We start from the raw sequence: 6,000 nt of genomic DNA, 5'->3' as shown, positions 1-6,000 counted from the left end.
TTTGACGGATACATTTTTTTCCACTTCAAAACAATCCAGAGATGCGTTTCGAACGAACACAACGTCACAACATGCGTTGCAAGTCTGAACCGCGATTGACAGACGATGGGCTGCCTCCTCCTGCTCCTCGTCTTCGCGCGCGGTTTGCGGGGACGAACACCAAGTCACTTAACTCTGGCGCGCAAGCCGAGATGGCTTTTAGCCACGCACACTGCACATACCCCATGCGAGGTTGAGTCGTACGTCGCTCGAGAAAGATAATCCAGGCGATGGGAAGCACTATCCACCCGCAGAAGCACAACGTCGCATTTCATCGCGAAACAAAGGCGTCCACAACGCGTGTTTCCGTCTCCAAAACGCTGTAACGCCAAAACATCCGGTGACGTCACTCAAAAATTAAAAACAAAAAACAAATACGTAGAAGCCGTTTATGCATTAAGTAGTAATAAGGATACTCATAAAAAGTAAAAATATTGCTGCATGGGTTAGCATTTGCATCGAAACGTTTCACGCATTAACGAAAGTGGGGCGGATGCGCCACGAGCGCCTACTAGTGGTAGCAGCAGTTATAAAAAAAATAATAATAATAAACAGCGGGCTAGCGCGATCATCGTACAGGAGGCGACGGCGCGCTGCTTGTTTTTACATTCTCGAGTGACAATGGTTGTGATCGCATTGTTGTTCAGCAGTATGCCAAGCTTTTCACATGGACCATTTCAGTGCGGTTGCTTGCCCCGAGGCCCGTCGCCGAACCTGTAATTATCAATGTAATTATTAAGGGTATTTACTAATTAACAGTGAGCGGTAGCGGTATGGTAAAAATGATGCACTACATTCGTACAGTTCCTACACAAACTTCGTGGGACGAATCGCGCACATCAGAAAACGCCATTGTTTCTTTTTTTTTTTTTTTACGGGTGCTTTCTACCACTACTGCCACTAGTAGGCGCTCGTGGCGCATCCGCCCCGCTTTCGTTAATGCGTGAAACGTTTCGATGCAAATGCCTACACGCGCAGCAATATTTTTACTTTTTATGAGTATCCTTATACTACTTAATGCATAAACGGCTTCTGCTTATTTGTTTTTTGTTTTTTATTTTTGAGTGACGTCACCGGAAGTTTTGGCGTTACAGCGTTTTGGAGACGGAAACACGCGTCCACAACACACACACCATCGCCTCCTGTAATGCCAAACGCATCTCGCACTTCCAAATGAGAGTGAGTAGTATGCCTGCAGTGCCCATATGCCGCGATGTGGAGCCCCAAGCTGAACCGGGATCACGCAACCGTAACTGACCTCTGGGGCGGTTTGTGCCTTGTTGCCAAGGCAACCGATGTTTGAGATCGTCAAAGAAAGGCGCTCGCTCCAGCGCTAGAAAGTTCAGAGCCGCGCCGGAGCATGTTTAGCCAACGTTGCCGCTCTCCACCACGCGTCGCCCCAAGCTGAACTGGTCACATGATTGAAGCGTTTTGTGTACGGGTTCTGTATCGGCTTAAAATGTCTTTTTCACATGGCGCCGGCAGGAATTACCACCACCGCAAAATAAGACCCGGCACCAGCGGGGCCACATCTGATACGGCGCTTTTTGGATAAACAGTGCGCGGTGCATGAAAGGGACCGAGCGCAAGATCCTCCCCAGCGGCTGCGAATTCGCCGCCGATTAAAAGTCACGTGCTGCACTGCAGCAACGCACACCGCGAAAGGGCAAGGCCAGGCCACCGCACACATGCGGCCAGATTTTTCGTTCGCTTATCCATCCTTGAGCGGAGTGCGGAATTCATGGTGTCAACAAAACTTGCCCGTAGCAGACGGCAGTCGGAGGAGCGTAATGCGGAAGTACGTCACCGCGGACTAGCGCAGCATCATGGGAGGCAGTGCTCGCGTGCCGTCAACAGCGAAAGGAGGAGGAAACGCGGCGCGACGATAATGCGCGGTTTTTGATTTACGATTTCTCAGCTAATACTCATCGCTTTAACAAAATTCTTGCGGGAGGAGATTGCTAATACATTGTCTTATTTGGTTACATGTAGATCCATGCATCGGCGGAAGGTATTTCAGGACCCCTTTAAAGCGATGAGTATTAGCTGAGATATCGTAAATCAAAAACCGCGCATTATCGTCGCGCCGCGTTTCCTCCTCCTTTCGCTGTTGACGGCGCGTGGGCCTTCCCTCCCATAATGCTGCGCGCTTCAGCGGTGACGTACTTCCGCTATGGCGCTCCGCATACTGCCGTCTGCTACGGGCAAGCTTTGTTGACACCATGAATCCCGAACTGCGCTCAAGGCTGGAAAAGCGAACGAAAAATCTGGCCGCATTTGTGCGGCGGCCTTGCCTTGCCCTTTCGCGGTGTGCGTTGCTGCAGGGCAGCACGCGACTTTTAATCGGCGGCGAACTCGCAGCCGCTCGGGGTGGATCGTGCGCTCGGTCCCTTTCATGCACCGCGCACTGTTTATCCAAAAAGCGCCGTATCAGATGTGGCCCCGCTGGTGCCGGGTCTTATTTTGCGGTGGTGGTAATTCCTGCCGGCGGCATGTTAAAAAGGCATTTTAATCCGATACAGAACCCGTGCACAAAACGCTTCAATCATGTGACCAGTTAAGCTTGGGGCGACGCGTGGTGGAGAGCGGCAACGTTGGCAAAACATGCTCCGGCGCGGCTCTGAGCTTTCTAGTGCTGGTCCGAGCGCCATTTCTTTGACAATCTCAAACATCGGTTGCCTTGGCAACAAGGCACAAACCTCCCCAGAAGTCAGTTACGGTTGCGTGATCCTGGTTCAGCTTGGGGCCCCACCTCGCGACATGTGGGTACTGCAGGCGTACCACTCACTCCCATTGGGAAGTGTGAGATGCGTTTGGCATTACAGGAGGCGATGGTGTGTGTGCGGTGTGTGTTGTGGACGCCTTTGTTTCGCGATGAAATGCGACGTTGTGCTTCTGCGGGTGGATAGTGCTTCCCATGGACTGGATTATCTTTCTCGAGCGACGTACGACTCAACCTCGCATGGGGTATGTGTACTGTGCGTGGCTAAAAGCCATCTCGGCTTGCGTGCCAGAGTTAAGTGACTTGCTGTTCGTCCCGCAAACCGCGCGCAAGGTGAGTGCCGAATTTACGACGGGCAGGAGGAGGCAACCTATCGTCTGTCAATCGCGGTTCAGACTTGCAACGCATGTTGTGACGTTGTGTTCGTTCGAAACGCATCTCTGGATTGTTTTGAAATGGAATAAAATGTATCCGTCAAACCCGGGCATTCGGCTCAGGGCGTTCTCTGCGATTGCACGAAAGAAGTGCCACGGAGCTTCAACGCTTTCGTTACGGAATGAAGTGCGTGGAAAAGCCGCCCAATAGCAGTATGTCTAGCTCATGACGAACATCGGGGAATCGATGATGTAGACATGTGAAGATGGCGGCGTCCAAAAACACGAAGGAAAGGGTGAGAAAAAAGCGACAAACTTTGCAACAAAAGTGTGAGCTCTCCATTGCGCGTAAAAGAGTAATACTTGGCCCAGATGACCTTGACGACCTAATCTAACGATTGCGCTACTTCATTTAGTGTGCTCAAAACGCCTTTCAGGGCCCCTTTAAACGACCCGTTAGAGCGGTTATATTATATGTCTGCGCTGATCAAAATTCAGTAATTTTATGTTGCCTTTAATTCGAAGACACAAAAAATATCGTAAGCTCTTAGAAAGAATTTCGGGGCAGGTAGGTGGTGTTACCATTTCAGGGCATCCCACAAATGCAAGAATGCGTCATGCTACCAGTGAAAGCGATTGAGATTGCTGTTGTAAACTGAATTTCAGAGATCGAGGCTTCATGATTTGTTTCTGCTTATGCTTCTATTGGAGGCTCAAAGCCATGTCTGGAAAGATCGAGCTTGCTACGAGCCATGTGCACGGCGTACAAGTTCGTTGTCACTATGGCTATGGTGGCTAGAAGGGGGAGGTGGCGTCACCGCGCTTGCGCCGCCGACGGGAAAGCGATTCTTCGTTTCATGCACGGCCGCGGTGGCCGGGGTGGCGCTCCGGTCAGCACTTCGATGCCTGTTCAAAGCGAAGCGCGGGCAACGAGCGGGGTTGGCACATGACCAGGCGAGTACACTTCGTTTGAAATGCGCTTTACATTTCGTCGTTTGTTTATTAGTTCGCACACGTGTTTCTTTGTGCCTTGTAGGCGGAGTTTGTCACTTTTTAAAAACTAATTTTCTGTTAGTACTGAAAGCGGTAATCCAGAGCTCATTGCGTAAAACCGAAAGCGTCGCCGACGCACTGCTCTGCGAAAAAAATTCTCGTGACCGACCTAAAATTACGAGTGTTGCGATCCCTACTATTTATCCCAATGTCTATGAGTATTTACCAGAGAAACAATCCCATAAAAGCATCGTTGCCTCTTTGCACAATGACGCTACCGACGCTGGAGACGAAAGCGCTCGCAATAACTCCCCAACCGTGACAGATATCGTGAAAGGTGAACCGCAAAGCACCTATTTGGCGAAGCACGAGATTGCTGGGGTGACGATGTTCATTTACAGTTTGTACCATGGATCACCAGAACCTTGCATTTGAAAAAGTCGTTCTCGTATTCACTACAATCGAGAGAGAGAAACAAATTCTTTTATTGAGCCCATTTCAGGTGACGCTCGCAGGCGTCAGACGGGGTGGAACTCTATTAACGAGTCCCATACCTTCACTGGAATCGAGTGCAGCGTTGAAGTGATAGTGAAATCTTTCAAGTCACACTTGTCAATACCTTAGAGGTCACTAACAGTGCAATGGCGCAAGAGCTGCTTGTGGAAGATACCTGATACCGTGCAAAGGGTTTGGCAAAAAGGGTGAGTTAATTTGCTGATAACCCCAAACGCCAAGAAAAGACCTGTGCATGGTGTGAAGACCTGTGGTGAGAAGACCAACTGTGCATGGTGTGAAAACCTATTAAAATTAAAAGCTTTGTATTGGCAGAGTAAATTAGTTTATTTTCCTACTCAGGAGGAAATGCTGCTTTATGAGAGTATACCTACGTACTGTTTCACTCTTCGTACGTCTTTGTGTAAATGTGAAAAACTGATCAACGTAGTTGAAGATGTAGCAATTTAATTTTTTGTCATCGAGATTGAACACTGCAGCGCTCAAATGCAAACTTTTCCCATGGCATTTACAGTTCAGCATTGATATTTCTGCATTTTTAAAAAATAAGGTGCCTTTACGGTTATTTCTCCTAGTATGTTATTTCTCCTAATACATTTTTTTATTTGCTTTCAGCAAAATGTTAGCAGTCCGAATATGTGCAGGAAAGAGATTCTAAACTGAACAATTTGTTCCTTCTACTAGTAGAAGTGAAAGGCTGCAGTCGCAGATGCAGACCCTCAGAATTTCTGTTTGCGTGTAGTCGGTAGTATACATTCGGCTTTGAAAAAATGGTAGTTTTCGTGCTTTATGTGTTTATGCGAACGGGTATGGTCTCTTCATTGTATTTTGTTTTAAATATACAGAATGGTAAGCGTGGAGTAGTCGGGAGCCCAAGATGCGTGACGTTCCGTATTGCATAGGTTATGCGTATCGGAACAAACGCGTCGAAGTGGTCAGTGAGAGCTGCGATGTATGTGCGACTCCAAGCTACTTGCGTGCTTAGTAAAATTACACTTGCGCGTGCGGCGAACTTTTGCCGGTTTGCGCTTCCGCCGCGCGCCGAGTCGTAGAGCGGGCGAGCGGGCGCCTAGGCGGGCATCGAACTACGGAAAGCAGCGCCACCGCGCCAGGCATGAACCGGCGCATCGCTTTTGACCGGCCCTTGGCGTCACCTCCCCCTTCTAGCCACCAGCCGTCACTACTACGGCCATTCTGAGATTCCCGATGGGTCGTCGCTTTTTTGGCGTAGTAATGAAAACTTACTGCCGCTTCCATGCTATACATTGAACGTTGAGGAACCGAACTAGAGCATACCACTCTTGTTTGCGCCTTTAGAGCGCACACACGGTGGGGAAAAGGCACGAAGCGCGCCCAAAG

This window comes from Haemaphysalis longicornis, unplaced genomic scaffold, assembly GCF_048455015.1.
Source record: "Haemaphysalis longicornis isolate Haplotype H1 unplaced genomic scaffold, Haemaphysalis longicornis Haplotype H1 scaffold_6, whole genome shotgun sequence".
Taxonomy (NCBI): domain Eukaryota; kingdom Metazoa; phylum Arthropoda; class Arachnida; order Ixodida; family Ixodidae; genus Haemaphysalis; species Haemaphysalis longicornis.
Note: the sequence above shows the minus strand (reverse complement) of the source record.